Source organism: Chlorocebus sabaeus, chromosome 9, assembly GCF_047675955.1.
Source record: "Chlorocebus sabaeus isolate Y175 chromosome 9, mChlSab1.0.hap1, whole genome shotgun sequence".
Taxonomy (NCBI): Eukaryota; Metazoa; Chordata; class Mammalia; order Primates; family Cercopithecidae; genus Chlorocebus; species Chlorocebus sabaeus.
Genome location: NC_132912.1, coordinates 20,106,591 through 20,127,967, shown reverse-complemented (window position 1 = coordinate 20,127,967; position 21,377 = coordinate 20,106,591). Strand labels below are relative to the sequence as shown.

At 39.3% G+C, this 21,377-nt stretch overlaps 1 protein-coding gene across 2 annotated transcripts in view; it reads right to left on the bottom strand.

The window, feature by feature from the left end:
- The window catches only part of PLXDC2 (plexin domain containing 2), a 461,353-nt gene that overhangs the window by 254,739 nt on the left and 185,237 nt on the right, over positions 1–21,377 (bottom strand). The gene's annotated exons all lie outside the window — the stretch shown is intronic.

Below are 21,377 nucleotides of genomic sequence, written 5' to 3'. Positions count from 1 at the left end.
AGTCCAATATGAAGGACATCATTTGTCAAATTCAACTCATATTTGGTTCCCTTATGTAGTTGAGATTTTACAAAACTTGTGATGGCTTAAAGTTTTTTATTACAAGAAAAATGCAACAATAGTTTTCAAAACATATAGAGGAATGAAAGGAATGTTTTTGAAAGTCAAGGAGGCAAAATAAGCAGATTGCCTTGGAAACTGTAGGTGGAAATTTCCCCCAGAATATCATATACATTCCTATTCTGCAGACTAATACATTGACCAATACATCTTATATATAAGATCAATCAATGTATTGGTCTGCAGAATAGGAACAATGTAAAGCAATGTCCTAGCAGGTGAAATAAGAATTCTTAATTGTTGCTATTTCTAGGGTAATGAAGCCTGGTCCCAGAGATCCAGAATGAATAAATAAATCCTCTTTTCTACCATGTCTTTGTCATCATATGCCATCTTAAATGCAGCGGATACAAATTGAGAAATATATTAAGCAATCAAATAAGTTGCAGGTTTTTAATAAAACATGTTTTGAAAGTGGCTGCTTATAAATAACTTTTGTGGACTGCAGACTGTCTTAGTCCATTCTGGGCTGCCATAACAGAATACCACAGACTGGGTAATTTATAATGAACAGAAATGTATTGGCTCATGATTCTAGATGCTGGGAAGTCCAAGAAGGAAGGGGCAGCATTTGATTAGGGCATTCTGGCTGTGTTAACCCATGGAAGAAGGGCAAAGAGAGGGCAAGAGAGAGCAAGAGAAGGGAGCTGAATTCATCCTTTTATCAGAAGCCCCTCCATCAATAACAGCATTCATCCATTCATGAGGCAGAACCTTCATGGCCTAATTACCACTTATTAGGTCCCACCTCCCAACATTGTTGCCTTAAGGGTCAAGTTTCAAACACATGCTTTTTGGAGGACACGTTCAAACCATAGCACATACTTATAAGGTATTTATGACATCGAGAAATGTTTTAGATCTACAATAAAGAATTTGTAAAGCAGTAGTTCCCAAAACGCAAAATGTGAATAAATGAGGATAATTTGGTAAGATACATCTAGTTATTTAATGATATTTTATTCTATCACTTTTTCTTTTTTTTTTTTTTTTTTTTTTTTTTTGAGATAGAGTCTCGCTCTGTCGCCCAGACTGGAGTGCAGTGGCCGGATCTCGGCTCACTGCAAGCTCCCCCTCCCGGGTTTAGGCCATTCTCCTGCCTCAGCCTCCCGAGTAGCTGGGACTACAGGCGCCAGCCACCTCGCCTGGCTAGATTTTTTGTATTTTTTAGTAGAGACGGGATTTCACCATGTTAGCCAGGATTGTCTCGATCTCCTGACCTCGGGATCCACCCGTCTTGGCCTCCCAAAGTGCTGGGATTACGGGCTTGAGCCACCGCGCCCGGCCGTCATGTTTTATTTCTTTTTAATGCTTTCTTTTTCTGAAACAATATGGATTGTAGAAAATATATATAAACATACATGTTTAAAATATTGTGTGTGTATGTGTATATATATACATATATATATATATTTAAATGCCATTACTTTTCCAAAAAACATTAAGAGCCTTTTTTTTTTGGTGAGAGGAGGGTTATAACAATATCCAAGCTCCAGAGGCCACTGCCACAATGTTTACTTTGTCTCCCCCTTTAGAGGTGGAGTAGAACATATTTAAATAATCCAAGATACTGGTCATTAAATTGCAGAGCTAAGGTCCAGAGTATTTCTCATACTCTGCCAAGTATTAACATATTTTATTCACAAAAACTCTAGGAAAGTTGCAAGATTTTCATCTTCAAATTCACAACTCCCTCATCCCAGTAACAATAATAATGAATGTAGCAAATGATTATTTGCATGTACATCACATTTCTTCACCTTGGTACAAGCCTTCAAGAACTCCTAAGCTGATTCTGGTTACCTATAGGATGCTGGGAGGCCATCATGCAAGCAAAAGGACCCACAGTGAATGTGTCAAAGCGTGTAGAGGAGAGTTTGTTCACATTTCTAATCTTCTAATCTTTATTCTAGAAAGCAGCCTGCGAGGTCCTCTGAGGATGAAGCTACCGATGATATGAATAATGGTCACGGAATACATTAGGTTCCAAAGCAATGCAGATTCCCTCATGTGACTTTCAAGGACCTCTGGGCTCTGAACGCAGTCTTTCTGACAAGTCTTCCCAACCATCCTATCTTAGAAGGCCTTTCTCACCCTCCACTAATACCCCATGTCTCTGCACCCATTTTCTTTTTTCATATTTAAAATCATAGATTTCTTTGTTTACTTTATTTCTATCCAACCCCACTAGATTGTAAGCTGCAAGAAGCCTCCATCTGTATCTGCTTCATTTACTAAAAAATACTGATAACCAGCACTCATGGAAGAGTTGTTGAATGAATAAATAGATGAACACAATCTATCTAAGAACCTTATTGCTTTAACGTGTAAAAAAGTACACTCTGAATTTTTAGATGACAGTTGATAAATAGATGTATAGAGAAGAATCCGAGAGTAAATGAGCCATCATTGCTAGTCTGCTGCTGCTACAGTACAGTTCTGTGATGCATTCTTGCTGAGTACAATTGTAAGTTCAACATTTCAAGCAGATGTCTACAAAATAAAATGTGACTGGAGGAGAAAGATCAGAATGAGTGAGATTTGTGTCATCTGAGAAATGAATGGGGAACAGACTACAGCAAGACAAGAGGGGGTGGCCTTATTGTATACAGAGGTTAGGATGAGGATTCATATGTGAATAATCTGTGGATGAAAAATTTGGCTAAGAATTGTAAAACAATTTAATAAATTAAGATGCTACAACAGAACTTTCTCACTTAAAACAGGATAAAATTACACCAGGGCCTGTCAAGGGGAGGGAGAGCATTAGGACAAATACCTAATGTATGTGGGGCTTAAAACCTAGATGTTGGGTTGATAGATGCACGGAACCACCATGGCACGTATACACCTAAGTAACAAACCGGCATGTTCTGCGCATGTATCCCAGAACTTAAAGTAAAATGAAACAAAACAAAACCAAAAGCAAACAGGATAAAATTACCGTAAGAAGATTTTGAACAAAAGCTTTTGAGAATATGCAAATGTTTCCTATGTGTGGATAAAAAATGTATTTTATAATATCTGACATCATTTTAACTATGCTTAACTGTCTAGCATATTTTGTTTAGTGATGTTTGAAAATAGTTCTGGAAGTAAACTGATGACCAATAGTTTGCTATTCAGACAGGAAATAACAGGAAATTGGTCTGAATTTTCCAGAAAGTTCCAGATTACTTTTTGTCTTCTCCTCTACCTTTCCTTTCTAGGTTTTATTTCTGGCTTGTCCTCTGTTATTTGGGTCAGAGCTCTTAGGACACTATTTATCTTATGCAATAGCTCATTCTAAATAGGATTATCTTGGTTATAAGGAAAAAAAGGACTGCTAATTGATGTTCAAATTTCTCATCAGACATTAATGTTTATTGAATAATGCATGCAATTGTGAATAGTTCTGTTGACATATGCAAAATGTGTTAGAGATATAAAGGATTTAGCTACCCAAATCAGTTTCAAAAATAGCCTAAAACTTTAAGAACACTAAGGAATCGTGTTTACAAATAATAGATAATGAACAGAGATACACATATATATATGAATAAACTTATATATATACACACACACATATCTCACGAACAGAGATACAGATGTCTAAGAGGTTACAAAATCTCTCCAGCACCATAACCAGAGGGAGTCTATATGAATGAAGAAAGGGAAACTGTATAGTCTGGAAAACTGAAGTGGCTTCTTTTCTCTAAGAGATAAATGATCACAAGTTTACTGGGAAATGGACCATGGGGAACTGGGAGTGAAGATGTACTAGGAATCTAGTATTGCCGGCTATTCATGCAGCCAGTCACAGGATTCAAGAGGAGTTGCATTCTCTTTTAATAAAAAGGTGCTTTGGGTGGTTGAGGCAGGGGGATTGTTTGAGGCTGGGAGTTCAAGACCAGTCCTGGGTAACATAACAAGAAGTCCTCTCTACCAAAAAAAAAAAAAAAAAAAACAAAAACGAAAACAAAAAAAAACAAAGCTGTATGTGGTGGCCTGTGCTTGTAGTCCCCACCCTTTCAGGAGGCTAAGGCAGGAGGATCACCTGAGCCCAGCAATTCAAGTCTCTAGTGAGCTCTGACTGCACCACTGTACTTCAGCCTGGGCGGACAGAGCAAGCCCTGCCTCAAAAGAAAAAAAAAAAAAAGAAGAAAGAAAGAAAAGAAAAGAGATCTTTGTTTTCTTTTTTAAAAAGTACCCTACACTCATAGCTAAGATCAGACTGGCAGGTTAGGTGCTCAACAGAAATTTCATGAGGATCTCTTTTGGAAAAATGTTGTGTAATAGGACATTTTTCCACGTGTATAAGTCTTAATATGCCTGTGCTGCCATGGCAGCTTAGCGGCCATAGCTAAATACCATAGACTAGACGACTTAACCAACATAAATTCATTGTGTCACAATTTTTACAGGCTGGAAGTTCAGTGTCAAGGTGCCAACATAATCAGGTTCTTGTGAGGACTCTCTTCCTGGTCTTCAGATGGCCACTTTCCCACTGTGTCCTCATATGGCCTTTCCTCAATGTGTGTGAATGGAGAGAGATGTCTTTTACCCTCTCTTTTTATAAGCCCACCAATCCTATCGGATTAGGACTCCATCTTTATGATCTCATTAACCTTAATTGCCTCATAAAAACCCTATCTCTATATACAGTCACATTGGAGGTTAGGGCTTCAACATATGAATTTAAGTGAATAAAATTCAGTTCATAGCACCAGGCCTCAATTACCAGGAACCAGTACAAAGGGTTGCAGTGTGGGGGTGCAGGGGAAAGAGTCTGCTAAAATCAGTAGCTACAAATAGAGGATATGGGTCCTGATCCTGGCCTTGCCTGTAATTTCTCAGTCTACACTGGACCGAATTACTTCATCACACCTCTAAAACCAGTCTCTTGTGTAAGAAAGATACCAGCTAGCTATATCTGTAGAAATTGTTATAATCATGAAAAGAAATGCCACCAGTTCTCGGAGTCAAAGTTTGCCCCTAAAACAGTCAGTTTTCATTCTTTTTTATTTGGTTGAGCTTCATTATTTAAAAAATTTTTCTTAAATTCATATGCTGTCTCTCTATGTTACCCCGGCTGGTCTCGAACTCCTGGGCTAAAGGAATCCTCTTGCCTTGCCCTCCCAAAGTGCTGGGATCATAGGCATGAGCCCCCATATCCAGCCAAGTTTCATTACTTTTTGTTTAGCTGAGTAGCATTATTTCTTTTCCCTTCAAATCTATGCACAATTTAGAAATAGTTATAGCTATTGTATATATACTCAATCCACATACTTGGTGTTCATATGATCCTACAATTTAACCCCATTTGTTTATTTTTAGTAAACTAGTAATCACCATAGAACAGCTACTGTCTTATTAGAAATTGAATCTTTTGCCAATGTTTCAAATCATGTTGACTTTCTAAAGTCTTGCTGGCAAGTCTAAAATGTTTCAGTCTTAATAAAGAACAAAAAATGATTATGTGAAGAAATATCATTGTTCAAATGACAGTATTTATATGCAGTTAATAGTAGATGTGAGCTTTTGTCTCCATATGTTTAAATACTTCTGCAAACTTGGAGTAGCAAACTGATTATAAGCAAGCAGTAAATTTCCTGTGACTGCAATTTCAAAAACTAACATTTCAGAGAAATATGAACATGATCTTGGAAACTCTCTTCAAAATCACTAGTGGAGATGAGAGCTCTAAAACTATCTTCCATTTCTTATTTTTAATGATTTGTTTTTAATAGAAGAAAAATGAAGTATTTCATCTGGATAGTGCTTATATAAAATAAGTATAAGACAATAGCAGAGAAGAAGTCTGGAATATATATCCAAGAATCATGTATCTTACTGATTTCAACTCAACATAGTATGGGGAAAACAGGTAGACAGCAGTGAAGTGTCCCCTGGAATCTGGAATAAAAGGTTTTCCGGAGAGATGGCCTAGTGAGTTTACACGAGGAAGGTGATGAGTCATTTGCGTGGTGTACACTAGCAATAGCAGCTGGGGGCCCATTGGAGAGATGGCCCTGTAGAAATATTTTCTTTTGCCATCACTGTGTTGGGCTACATATGACTATGAAATAATGAATGAATAGCCACTATGTAAGCATTTGGATGTCTCTGGAGAATCTAGGAGATCTGGCATGCTGGGCCCAGGTTCCTACATGCCCCTAATCCTCTGCAGCTGGTTAATGGCTGTCCTGTTAGGCTGGGCGTTCTCCTTGTGGCCCCCATGGTCCCCATTCCCCACTGTTTTCCTGCATCCAGAAAGAAAATCCCTTAAGATAACTCATGCTATGTGGTCTTCTGTCTTTCTCCTTCTTGTAACACCTGGACTATTTACCTGCATGACTCCAAGGCCACTTGAATTTGCTCATCAAATTAAGTGCAGTGATTATCTTTAAATATGAGAATGAAAAAAAAAAAATGGAACCGAAGAGTTTGAAATCCTTAGAACTCTAGTCAAGGTAACTTTCACAAACTCAACAAAACAAATTTGGTATATGCTAGTAATTGAGGAAGTAGAAACCTCCTCTACTATTTGTTCAGATGAATTCTGTTTGGAGGAATTCTGTGTGAGGGCAAAGGGAGTAATCAATCCAAAATAGTGGTTAATAGAGCCCTTTTTAAAACTGGAATTCGATTTCTTCATGTGAGAACTAGGCAGATACATAATACTTCAGGAAGATGGAAAGAGAAATTTCAGATTGTTCGTATCACAAGGGAACTTGGAAACAGGTATTTCTTGATACTTTGAGGAGACTAAGAGATGGATTACTGCATGAAAGGAACCTGAGGGGGCCATGAATGAGTCTACTAGGAGCAAGTGGGTGCACAGCCCTGGAAGGGTCCCGTGTTTTGATGAACCTTGTTCCCTTTCTTCTACCTAGCTGCCCAATGGCCCCTGCCCACCCAGAAGCACTGGAATGCCTGCTCCCTACTGAGAAAGTCCCATCAGCACTCAGGGAGGGCAGTTTAACATTCACAGCAGTGACTTCAGGTTGTCTGTCACTCCAGACACCGACGGGAATCAGTAAGGTGCTTCTCTGTTCTCTCTCCCTATTTCTCTCTCTCTGCCTCTCTCTTTCTCCAGGCATGTGTGCTTCACAGCATTTCAATTTGTGATTGCCTAGGAGAGAAAGCAGAGAGGAAATCAGCAAAGTAGGCAAAAACAGCCACCTCGGAAGCAAAATGACCAACGTGGAGCAGAAGCTGCAGCGTGTAAAGCCAGGAAGACGCTTTCCCTGTAAGCCCCCTCACTGTCTTTGGAAACTGCTGGTGGTTTCACTTTGCTCTGCTCCAGAATTCTGCAAGGAACGAGGTTGCTAATACAAATGCTGCTTCCTCTGACTCTTATTTTGTATGTGGACAGCCTCAAGTCTGTAACTAATCCAAGACATAGGAGAAGGAGGAAGAAGAAAATACGTGCAGGTAGCTTGAGCTTTGATCAGTGTAGGTTAATGAGGACTCAGTAGACAAGAGTGGTTTCCAGAAGGTACTAAGCACTGTCCTGTGCCTGAGAGTAGACAGATTTTGACACCATGGACACCAGGTAAACACTTTCTCAGTTCCTCTGTGACTACCTTACTTTCCTCTGTTTTTCATCAATTTATTCTTTTGCAGAAGAAAATGGTACTCAGATAATTTGAGTGTGAAAACAAATCTACTGCTAGACAAAGAATCCCAGTGGCCAAGCTATAATCACATATTCTACTTCACTATTCATTTTAATGTGGAAATGGTCAAGGAAAAATGTCAGGCTTTTGTTAGCAACCTTGTTCTACTTCTTGTCACATGGACTCCATTTTACTTCCAGTCCAAACCACAAATGAGTCTTGGTTTTCTTGGTCAGAAAGGAAGTTGCCTCTCTCTCATTTCTGGGTTTTATGTCTAACCCGCAGTTAAACACTGCTTTCCCTACATCCAATACAAGTTGCTTCAAATCAATGGATGCTTTATGAACATCAGCAAAGTACCCAGCATTGTTTCTTTTCTCAAAGAGATTCCAATCTCAGATTTTCCCCAGACTTGGTCTTTTGAAACAGTCCAGTCATTTCATGGCTTCCCGGTTTAAAGCGATATCCAGAGAGTTTCATTTGCCAAACTTTGATTTAAATAGAGAGGCCCTTCCACTTTTTCCAGAAGAGAATGCACTTTATACTCGCGATAGCTTTACTGTAATGGTGACATGGGGAATGGTTTCAGATGACACAAGTCGTTACTAGTATATGAGTTCTTAGTAAAAAGAAACACTTGGTTTAGAGGGCAAATTTGCCAATAAGAAAACAGAGTGAACATGACGGTTGGAACAGACCAAAGCGGACAAGGCTCCTGGGAATTTACGTGCTTGTATTGGAAGGAGGCCAATGAGGATGAGAGGATTGGAGATTTTCATTCATGGTGCCCAGACCGTTGGGTTCACCATCCTATCCTCTCTCTACCTTTTCATAATTTTCTGATCCCTGTTTCATTTTAATCGATTATACTTGGTTTATTTATTTATTTATTTATTTTGAGACGGAGTCTCGCTCTGTCGCCCAGGCTGGAGTGCAGTGGCACGACCTCGGCTCACTGCAAGCTCCGCCTCCCGGGTTCACGCCATTCTCCTGCCTCAGCCTCCCGAGTAGCTGGGACTACAGGCACCCGCCACCTCGCCCGGCTAGTTTTTTGTATTTTTAGTAGAGACGGGGTTTCACCGGGTTAGCCAGGATGGTCTCCATCTCCTGACCTCATGATCCGCCCGCCTCAGCCTCCCAACGTGCTGGGATTACAGGCGTGAGTCATATACTTGGTCTCTTTTCATCGTCTCTCTGCCCTGTCTTCCAGAGCCACAAACTAGAGAGCATATAAAGTTTAAGGAATTCAGTGGAGCAAAATGGAGTCTTGGCCAGTCTTCCATGTACCTGTTTAGTTTATATTGATTGTAATGCTCAGTGAAATAACATCTAAATGAAGAGGACAATAAGTATCGTGTATAAGGGCTATCCAAGCCACCATTAATCCCTCCCACAAAAGTCATTTTTAATTAAAATCCTTCAAAATAATGCACACACATTGAGTGTGCACATACATACACATACAAACATACAGAAATTCACACACAAACACACAGACATGTGCACACACATACAAATTACCAAATTTCTCTTTAGACGCTTTGAAAGAAAAAACACTTTAGTATATTCCAACCTTGCCTAGACATAAGGATTTTTAAAAGCACTGCTTACTATGCCAAGTTCTTGAGTTCCTAATTTTGCAACTGCAGCCCAAAGGAAGACAATGATACATTGGTAAGGTAGCCATTGAGCAGAGACTGGGAGAAACCTCTGTTGGAATAAAATGGAGCAAAGTGAGAAAATTAATGTTTGTCCCACATTCTGATTCCCTGCTGTCAACTCACTTCTGGCTTTATCTCACAGACTGTTTCAAAGTTGGAAATCATTTTCTCTTCCTTGATTCTTTCTGATCAACATTTAAAAAGTCAATAGAAAATCAGGAGGAACAGTGCCACAGCCATTTACCATTTACTGTAATTTACATTCACCAGTGATCACTAACCAAAAAAAAAAAAAAAGTTCCCTTTGAAATGTTTCAACATTGTCCTTAAGGAAAAGATAAAAATAGAGTTATTTTTTCTTTTGTCCTTTTATGCAAATGACTTTGATTGTGTGCAGAATATATCACATTCTCTCTTTAGTAACAAGGTAAGAGATACACACGGACAAAGCAAAATTTTTTAAAATCCTTGAAATGGCTGTTATAATTATTGTTCAGCAACAAAACTATCTGAACAAAGCCTATTTAATGCATTCTAAATCTGCTCAAACCATAGCAAACTTATTCAAGGGAGCAAAATAACATTTCAACTCTCATGGCAAAAGTAATTTTAATTTCTATTTAAGTTACTTATGGACCAATAAGTAACTGAGCCTTAGCTGCTTCAATAAGGCCTCCTGCAATCAAAAGATTTACCTTGGATGGGTTGATGGCAGAAAGAGAGAAAGAGAGAGGAAGGAAGGAAGGAAGGAAGGAAGGAAGGAAGGAAGGAAGGAAGGAAGGAAGGAAGGGGAAGGGGAAGGGGAGACTTCTGAATGTACTAATTCATTTTATTTCCTTAGGTATATGATAGAAAATATTACTTTCCATAGAATTTTTGAGGAATAGTGAATATACAAAGATTTCTCTAAAAAGTGTGTTTGCCTTTAGGAGATAATTTTACTATCATCTGGTACAATTGGTAACATGAGAAAAATTTCTAATGAATACTTATAATTTTGTTCTAGCACATTTCTATATTCATAGTTATTTCCTTACAAAGCCTTGTTTAACTACATTTCTCCCATTTGAATGTGACACTCTTCTATTCTGATGAAGATTAATTCCATTTACTTGTAAATAAAATAAAGCAGTATCTGATTACTCAGTGGACAGGGGAAGATAAGTCAATTTTTATTAAAATATATTAAGGAAAAAGATGATGATCATTTATACCTAGTTTTTAATATAACAGATAATTCTATAATCCTATTTACAATGGACAAATGAATTGTTTTCAGTTCTTTGAGAAAGTTTGGTGAGATACTTTATAAACATTTTCAAGGCATAGAATTTGAAATTAGCTTTTACTTTATACTAGTTTTAAATGACAGAACAAGTAAAGATTTCCATTCAAATAATAAACACTGTGCAAAGCACTATAATCTTAGAAAAAGGAGGTGTATTATAACCTAAATACTCTTGGGAAAAAATCCAAAAATCAAAATCAATGCATTCATCTTTGAAAATTATAAAAAAATTTCATTAAACCACAAAAGATCAGGCAGCATTACTTTTAGGTAGAAAATCCTATCATGAAATAAAACACCTTCAGTTTTGGAAGTACCTAAAAGATTTCCTTAATAAGAGGTGATAAAACACGTGAATTTTAAAAAATTTAAACAAATTAATAGAAGTTTGCTTTGTAAGTTTTTCTTTCAAATTGTTTTGGGCACAAACAGGAACTGCACTGTGAATTCAAAATAAAAGAGATAGATGCTAGGTAGGCAGGTAGATAGCTAGGTAGATAGATAAAACAGATTGATAGGGACAGATCTCTAGATATCATCTAAAAGGCGAATGTTAGTGATTTACATAGCTTTGCTCTTTAAGCTAAAGATTGCATAAATATATAAGTTTATAAAAGAGTTAGAAATTACTTGTAAAAGCAAAATAGTTCCAGCCATAATAGTTTATTGCATTCCTTCAATTCAGTGCAATCGATTCCAAACTATTACTTCAATTTAATCTCTAAAGTTTGAGATAACATATAGACAATAACTAAAAACAACTATTCCCAAAGGCTGCCAAGTTCACTGCTTTTGTTTCTAGACAGTTTTATACATCTATGCATTGCTTGGGCATGAACAGAAATGTTTTCTTTCAGGGAAATACAAAAAGAAAACTAAGGCAGTCTCTTTTCATTCTAAATGTTACCATCTTTTCTTGAACATTCGAGTATTTGATGCCTTCTTTAATAGAGCATAGAGTGACACGTTAGCAAATGTTTTTATCACAAACACAAAAGCTATGCGTGGATTAGACATGCAAATATTTTTACAAAGAGATCCTTATCAGGCCAGATGTGGTGGTTGACTCTTGTAATCCCAGCACACTTTTGGAGGCCGAGGTGGATGGATCACCTGAGGTCAGGAGTATGAGACCAACCTGGCCAACATGGCAAAACCCCATCTCTATTAAAAATACAAAAAAATATAGCTGGGTGTGGTGGTGGCACCGTAATCCCAGCTACTCAGGAGGCTGAGGCAGGAGAATCGCTTGAACCTGGGAGGTGGAGGTTGCAGTAAGCAGAGATCACGCCACTGCACTCCAGCCTGGGCAACACAGCAAGACTCCATCTAAAAAAAAAAAAGAGAGAGAGAGAGAGAGACCCTTATTCCCTTATCTATCTTAGATCTGCTTCAGAAATACAAGGTGAAGTATAACTCCCTGAATATTTAGCAGAGTGTATTATGCATCATTGCTTAAAAATAGAAACAAATTTTCATACATATGTTTAGACAATCAGAGAAAAAATTAAATGCCTCCTCTATTTGTAATGGCCTATCGATGTGTAGACCTAATAGTGTTTCCATCTAAGTCACAATATTTGACAAAGACACATGAGACATTTTTGGGGAAGATTCATAGAAACTTATGGTTGTCACATACAGTTACAGAACATCACCGTTTATCAGACACCGTGATCCTTTATGCTTTCAATGAATTGGTGCTAAATTGTTGAGTATACATTAATTTGTATGATAAAATAAATGGCAAAGACTCACTGTGATTCGTGTACCCAACTAGCATTAGTCCTTGTAAAGATGATGCAAGTTCACGCACAGAGTAGATTCATCATATTATGGATCTTCATGGAAATAAGTAGTGGCTCTGATATTCCCCCAGATGCAGTAATAAAAATAATGCTATCAGCATGTCTGTGTCAACTCAGATTTATCTAGCCTTTGAGGTACAATCAATTCATTATTCCATTTGTGATTCTGAAAATCACAGGAAGAAAACCTAGTCTTTAAGGTCTAATCCACTGGTATAGAATGGGATTGCCCAGTGAATGATCCTGGAAGCTCTCTCCTTATTGCCAGGAAAACAGATAGCTAAGAAGATGAGTTATGGTCCCCACAGGGACAGGAGCTGAGCTGAATTCAATATTCTTTGAGACCTGGTAACCCCAATCTAGGTGCTGGTGGATGACATTTTTCACACTTTGCTAAACTGCTGGCGGTTAAGCCTGGACCATATTGTGTGGGATCCTCAAATGTGAATTTCCCTGTATGAATTTCTCCCATGCTTGGGAGAGCAAAGAATTCCTTCCCAGGAGTACTGTCCCTCTGTGGGTGCATCCAGCTGCACTCTGGCGCAAGCACGCCTCTCCATGAGCCACCAGGAGAACGGAGGCCTCCTGCATCTTCTGACCTCCCTGCTCCTGAGTTCCAGCCCATGCTCAATGGCCACTTGCTCCTTCATCCTGAGTCCTTTGTTCAACATAGAAAGAATGGACATATTCTGAACTACAAAAACAATGAACTTTAACATGATTTTTAAAAATCAACTAGACAAATATTTAGACCTATGACATTGGGGCTGGACTCTAATTTTCACATTGAAAATAATTTTCATCTGAGTATATTTGATATGTCTTCTTGGAAATTAGTATAGGCAAAGAAGAGAAGTATGTTTGCAAAATGATAAAATAGAAAGTCAGCTGATTAACTGTTACCTGGCATTCTCTATATTCAAATTCCCCTATCACTGTCACTATTTAATGCAGAGTAAGGATATATTAAAGTCCTCATGAATGACTATGAAATTAAAGTAGAAAAAACTTGATGTGATGATCATATAATTAATCTTAGGATCCCTTGGGGAATGGGGAGATTAAATATGAGATTTCTCTTTGAACATGGAGAATGCAAGAATATTATTCACCCTGAAACATAATTCTTGTTCTGAAAATAAATTATATGACTAATGCAGTTAATAATTCTACAACCTGCATGTATCATTCTAAAGACTATTTTCATGCCGTGACTATCAGTAAACTCAATTAGCTCACAGTGAAGCATCAAAGAGAAAATTCAGTTATTCTTCATGGAACTCTTTGAAGGACAGTTATGGATCTTTTTCCATTTTTGTTTCAATAAAGAGCTGACATGTCAAGCTAAGAATAATCTATAATCGAGCAAGATATATGATACTCTATTTTAATCCTCATTATCTTTTTAGAGGGTGAGCAATAATTGCAGATATCACTTCTGTCTGATTTACTATTTTCGGTACACTTTCTTCTTTGCAAAGTAAAGTCCTCATCAATATGCTAAACGAAAATGAATGGGAGAAAAATCAGAAGTTTAAAATCCATGTGTTTTTGCAAATTACCCAAACAGAAAAGACTGAAATAGATTTTGCTGTCAGTTAACACACAACCTTTGGCAATACAGAGTGGAAGAAACGAGGCCAGTTTTCAACCCACATTAGATAGGGGCTGTCAAGGTAGCATCAGGCCACTCTGCCAGGAAAGGCAATGGCAGAGACCTGCAATTAACCTTCAGAATCAAGCAAAGAACAGAAGGTCACGCAAAATTTCAGCAATATTGATTAATTTAAATTAATAAGTAGAAATCTAAATATTTCTGAAATTCATATGCTCATCCATAGCCTTTCCCCTAACCACTATCTGACGTCACACTAAGCTAAATTGAACTCATCTTTTCACTGCAAGATTTGGGATTTCTGATCCACTTCCCATAGCTATCGGGCAGGAGCATCAAGGCCAACTTGCCTTTCTGTATTTAATATTGTATAGCAGTTTCCAAGTACCTTCCTGATAAATTTCAAACACCTTAGTGTTATACACAATGAAGTTTAAAATCTTGCTCCTGGTTATCTGTGTAAAACACGCTATCTAGTATGACCTTGACACCTGGCTATCTTCTGACACTTTCCTTGTGACTTGGTTCAGATGACACCTCATTGCTGCATTAATCCTGCCTCTCTACAGAACAAAGGTCTCCTTCTGCTTGTTCATGAACCTATGCAATATTTCTCCTTTTCAACTGCATGCTTTCACATGCTTTCATTCTCATCTTCTGTGCAAGCCAATCTGACACCTACAAGCATTTGGAAGATTTCAGTTCACTTTGAAGTCCAAGATGTGCACTTCTTCAGGATTAATCTTTGCCTTCCCTTTGCGCAATTTTCTGATTTTGCAGTCACATGTCAAACATCTACCAGTTTAAGAGTCCCCCAAAAGGAAATACTTCACACACAAAAACTCCATCAGATTTTCACATTCATAATAGATATAGCAAAAGGACTGTTCAATGTCAAAGGATACTTTTGAGAAATGTCAAAAATCTACACTATCACATTCTTCTTGTACGTAACAGTTTTCTTCTAAGAACTCACTGAGCACGATGGTAGCGTAAAGATAGAACCAGCGTAGCAACATTCCACAAAATTTTATCACTCCATTTCTGTGAAGTGGGATGATGTCTTACTGCTCCTCTATAGTTATATTCATTATTGTCACTTTCAGACCTCTGAAATTGAGTGAGCTTCTATAGGCTTAAAATACAGATGAGGAGTAAGATTTTCCACATCTAAGGATGATCCAATGTACTCTCTTGTATTAGTCCATTCTCAAGCTGCTGATAAAGACATACCCAAGGCTGGGTAATTTATAAAGAAAAAGTTCAATGGACTCACAGTTCCACATGACTAGAGAGGCCTGACAATCATAGCAGAAGGTGAAGGAGGAGGAAAGTCATGTCTTGCATGACGACAGGCAAGGGAACTCCCCTTTATGAAACCATCCCATCTCATGAGACTTGCTCACCATCATGAGAACAGTATGGGAAGAGTCCGCCCCTGTGATTCAGTTATTTCCCACTGGGTCTCTCCCACAACACATGGGAATTATGGGAGCTATACAATTCAGGAAGAGATTTGGGTGGGGACACAGCCAAACCATATCATCTCTATACTGCAAACATAACATGGAGACTCTGTCCACATCAACATTACAAAATTTGTTTTTTCTTCATAAAGTAATCATCAACACCATCACATTTTTTTTTATTTTTTTGAGACAGAGTTTCACTTTCATTGCTTAGGCTGAAGTGTTGTGACACGACCTTGGCTCACTGCAACCTCCACCTCCCAGGTTCAAGCAATTCTGCCTCAGCCTCTTGAGTAGCTGGGACTACAACATGCACCACCATGCCCGGCTACTTTTGTATTTTTAGTAGAGACGGCGTTTCACTATGTTGGCCAGACTGGTCTTGAACTCCTGACCTCAAGTGATCCACCTGCCTCGGCCTCCCAAAGTGCTGGGATTACAGGCGTAAGCCACTATGCCTGCCCTACATTCCTTTTTTAGATTAAATATTTGCTGATGACTTATTTCCTCTCAAATAGATTTTCTAGTTAAAGGCTGCAATCAGCTATTAGAGCCCATGCAATGACCTTGTATACAGCAATTAGCAACTGGTAAAATTTTTAAAGAAACATATCGCACAATTTGTAAAAATAAGATGCCAACACAACTGGCAGTGTATGTGTGATAGCCGAAGATCAAAGAGAGTTTTTAGATATGTATTTAAGAGAAAAACTGTTTATCTCTACTTTTTAGCTAAATCTGTCACGTATATTTGTTGATCATTCTTGACTGTACTTTCCTCAGATATGAACTTTAATGCACATGAATAATACAACAGTTGCTGGATACAACTGAAAGTTTTAATTAGGCACCAGAATGAGAACTCCATAAGACATACTGTTGGCAGGCACCTAAATTTAATCCAAGATTTCTGCTCTCAAAACTAATAGCTAAATCCTTACAACCCAAAGTGTGATGTGTGGCCTGCCCACAACCGTATCACCTGAGACCTTATTAGAAACAGAATATCAGACCAGCTCCAGCCTAGAACTAAGAAATCAGAATGTGCATTTTAACCAGATTCCCAGGTGATTTGAAAGCTTGTTAAAGTTTCAGAGGCATTGGCCTAGCTCCCAATCTCTGAGTCACTTTTGATCATGAAACTACACTAATATGATCCCTAATCCCTATTTCTAAAACCTCCCTTCTTCAGTCATCCAGAGGCTTTTGAATCAAGGCAAAAATCACACAGTACAGTCCTTTTCATAAACACTTTCAGTGTCCCAAGAGTGCGAATATGAGACTTCCAATATTGCATGTGAATAAGTGTTCAAAACCACATATTTGGTCTAGCATGTCACAAAGGACTCTGTGATTGATTTCTATAAAGTGAAGAACTGTACGTGACCAACACTATTCTACAGCAGTGGGCTGGTGAAACTGAGCTTTATGAAACATCAGTAATTTCAGCCAACACTGCTGAAGTTCTCTCCATCCCGTGAGGTGCTATCCTTGCTACAAGAGCTTCTTGCCAGATAATGGGAAGGTGGCCAGCTTCCAGGGGAAGATGCTTGCCCTGCTCATTTACACATGTGTCCCTGAGGTTGTGGAATTCAGTGAAGGCCACTCCAACAAGGCCAAGTCATGAATGGAATCCAATCCTGCCTGAAAGCCCTGTAAACCTTTATATTCCCAAAATAATTATACAAAGTAGCACATCCAGTGACTGTTTCAGGACACCTCATTTTTAATACCTACACATCAGCAGAAGGTACTTTACTTCTCATCTGGCTAAGTGGTTATATGTCCGTATGAATGAACAGAGGAAATAGAAGAAGAAAAGTCTCACAGAAATCAACATTCAGATCAATAGTGGCATTTGCCATCTGTTGGGTTCCTGCTTATTCAACAGGATATACACTTGGCTTCTAGAGATTTTATATGTTCATGGGAAGAATATTAGAAAATGAAAACAATGACAACAACAAAACCTTAACTGGAAGAATTACTTAACTGGGATACCAAGTTTTATAATCCTTCCATTATCTGTTCTTGTGAAGAGCCAGAAAAAATACTGTCACCAAGTACCAAGTGAAGAGAATAATAGCCTTTGTGTCAAAACAGTAAACACGCGATTGTCTCGTTTTGGTCTGGGATTTTTGTTGTTGTTGCTGTTCTATTTAAGTGAAAGTAAAATATAAAGTCTAGGCAATAAAAAAAATGAGGAGAACATCTGAGGAATACTGTTCTGGGTGGTTTTTGTCTCACTGTGATACACATAATTTTAACAGCCACTACTGCAGCCAGGGCTGCAAGACAAAATAATTCTGATCCCTGAAACCGACTTTGAAAGCATCTAAAGGAAAAAAGCACACAGAACTTTTTCTAGCTTATTGTTTTTGTTTAGCAATATAAACCAAAACGAGAAGCGAGATCTTGTAACAATGCCAGGCACAGAGTATTCACTTTATAACCATTTGGTTCCTTTCTTTCTTATTTCTGTTGAACAATTAGGCAAAACTATTTTCCCCAAAAGAGATGCAACCGTGTTCACAATTACCTTTTTTACCTTGTTTCTTTTTTTTTAGACTTAGTCTCGCTCTGTCACCCAGGTTGGAGTGCAGTGGTGGGAGCTCTGTCACCCAGGTTGGAGTGCAGTGGTGGGATCTCGACTCACCGCAACCTTCACCACCCAGGCTCATGCAATTCTCATGCCTCAGCCTCCTGAGTAGCTGGGATTACAGGCGCTCGCCAGCACACCTGGCTAATTTTTGTACTTTTGGTAGAGATGAGGTTTCACCATATTGGCCAGGCTGATCTCAAACTCCTGACCTCAGGCTATCCGCCTGCCTCAGCCTCCCAAAGTGCTGGGATTACAGGTGTGAGCCACTGTGCCTGGCCCACAAACACCATTTCAAGGTCCAGGATAAGTAAACCTTTCTGATATGGTTTGTATATTTGTCCCTTCCAAATCTCATTTGGAAATGTAATCCCAGTGTTGGAGGTGGGGCCTGGTGGAGGTGTCTGAATTATGAGGGCGGATCCCTCATGAATGGCTTAGTGCCATCCCCTTGGTGATGAGTGAGTTCAGGAGAGATCTGGTTGTTTGAAAATGTGCAGCACTGTGCCCCTTGCTTTCTCTTGTTCCTGCTCTCATCGTGTGACATGCCTGCTCCTGCTTTGCCTCCTGCCATGGTTGAAACCTTCCTGAGTTCACACCAGAGGCCAAGCAGATGCTGGAACCATGCTTCCTGTATGGCCTACAGAACCGTGAGTTAAATCAACCTCTTCTCTTTATAAATGACGCAGTCTCGGTATTTCTTTATAGGAAGGCAAAAATGGCCTAGTACACTTTCCAAACTTTCAGAGGTAGATTTTTGTTTCCAAAACTAGTGGCAGTGCCAACAAGTTACTTGGGGAGCTTTAGATCCCAGTAATCTCCATCAATCCCCAGAACTCCATCAAAATAAGTGAATCTTGAAATAAAGGCAGTGTTCTTAGTATGCAACTCTAGCTTCAAGACAAGTCTTTTTCCAGCCAGACTGAAACCCCACAATTACCCTCATATGGATACCCAGGGGCTGCCGCTGTTCAAAATCACTACATAATTCAAGTGCCATTTGTCTTTCCTTTTGCTAGAAAGAGCAACGTCAAGTCTAAAGGATCAACCTTGTGAGCCTGGCAAAGCCTGCATTTGAATACCAGATGGGTTTGAATACTCATTAATGGGAAACCTTGGAAAATACTAAAACCTAAATCTGAAATTGCCCTCATGTAAAAGAATCATTGAAATTGCCTAGAAAACATGGGGACACAAATCTCTCGAGACTGCTGTGAGGACCAAACAAGACAGCATCTACACAGCACGTGGCAGATCTCAGCCCTGGGTGCGCACCCACCAAACCGTCCCCTGGGCCATCCTTCTGCCGTCTTTTTACTGATTCAAAACTACTGACACTTCGTGGTCTCCCTCTGTTAAGGTAGGAAGTGGAAAAATAGACTGAATAACAAAATTACGGCTACAGTAACCCCTGGGATTGTATTTGCAGGAGTGTTAATATATCCCCAATCAAAGAGATTTTTTATAAATGATTAAGAAAATTCAGCACTCTACGAGAAAGATCACGGAGTTCTCACAATCTGTGTTTAAGGAAGTTCAGCACCCCACAGGAGAGATCACAGAGTTCTCGGAATCTGCGTTCTCCTCTTTCTTTTTTAAAAAAATTTAAAAATCTTTACATCCTTAGGGGGTACTGGTGCAGATTTTGTGCATTTCGTCGTGGTAAAGTGTGGGCTTTTAGCCGAATAGTGATGCGTTGTTCCCTTTCAATATCCATCGAGTCCTAGTTCTGGGCAGAGAGTATACGCCTCTGCTTCTATTCAGTTCTCCTTTCTTGACACTACACCCCAGCTAAAGAGTGGCAATTATGTTGCCTACCCCAAGTTGCTATGACATCATCATTGCCAAAACAGCAGGTGACTCTGCAGGAGTCAGAATATCCTCTTAGAGATATAATAAGACTTCTGCTCCTGACACATCGACCATTGCCTGGTAAGGGACCTGGCTGCGGCAGCCTGCGAACACCATAGCTGCATAATAGCTAATGCCACGGAGCGGGGTTCGAGAAATTGCTGTCTTTTTCCAATATACTGAATTCCCACAGCCTAGGCTTCAGATCTTCTGAAGATTTCTCTCAATGTGAGGGAACAAAATGATGCCTTGATACTATTTGCAGGACTAGGTAGTATCTGCTTCAGGAAGCTGAGTTCTTTTTCTTAAATAATGAGTATTTCAGGGACTGTGGTGCAGTAAAAAGGATGCTGCCTGGTTCTTAAAAATCATAAGCCTGTCAGCTCAGAGAAAGTAGGAACTGAAACTTCAGGTTGAGAGAGAATGTACCAGCAGACAATGAGCAGACCATACGTGACAACAGAACTCTGATGCAACCTCTCCAGCAGCCAGTTCAGGAAGCCACAACACAGCCTTGGCAGTAGTGAGCCCGGAAAGGTCAGGACTTCCTTAGTAACTGAGAGCTTCTCTATTTCTTTGTCTTCATATCTCTCTCAGGACCAACCATTAAAAGCCAAAGATGTTCCTCAAACTAGTAACATAAGATGCTGTTTCTTGCCGGGTGCGGTGGCTCACGCCTTTAATCCAAGCACTTTAGGAGGGCGAGGCAGGTGGATCACTTGAGGTCAGGAGTTCAAGACCAGCCTGGCCAACATGGTGAAACCCTGTCTGTACTAAAAATACAAAAATTAGCCGGGTGTGGTGGTGCACACCTGTAATCCCAGCTACTCAGGAGGCTAAGGTAGGAGAATGGCTTGAATCCAGGAGGCAGAGGTTGCAGTAAGCCGAGATCATGCCACTGCACTCCAGCCTGGGCAATAGAGCGAAACTCAGTCTCAAAACAAACAAACAAACATGCTGTTTCTAATTAGCTCACCTCCAGGTTTGCCATGCCAACAACCTCCAATCAGAGTGCATCTGAACCTTCTATTTTTCACTAAAAGCCTTCCCACTCCCCAACCTGCCTTTACATCTCTGCTGAAAACAAGTGATGGCAGCCGAAGCCGTGCCTGAGCAAACTGGATAAATCACCTCTGCTTGTTCTCAGTTGGGTGGTCTTCGCTTTTTACCAGTTTACTTGCTTGTTTCTGTTGGACCTAGTTTACAAACAAGGTCGTATTTTGTGATTTGCAGTGCTAAGGACTACAGAAACTTGAGAAACGTAACACCACCTTTGAGGCCTTCGAGCAACCTTCAAATGTGCCTAAAATGCACCCTCTGCACATGTCTGTACTTCCCAAACTGTTCTCTGACCATTCTCCTCCC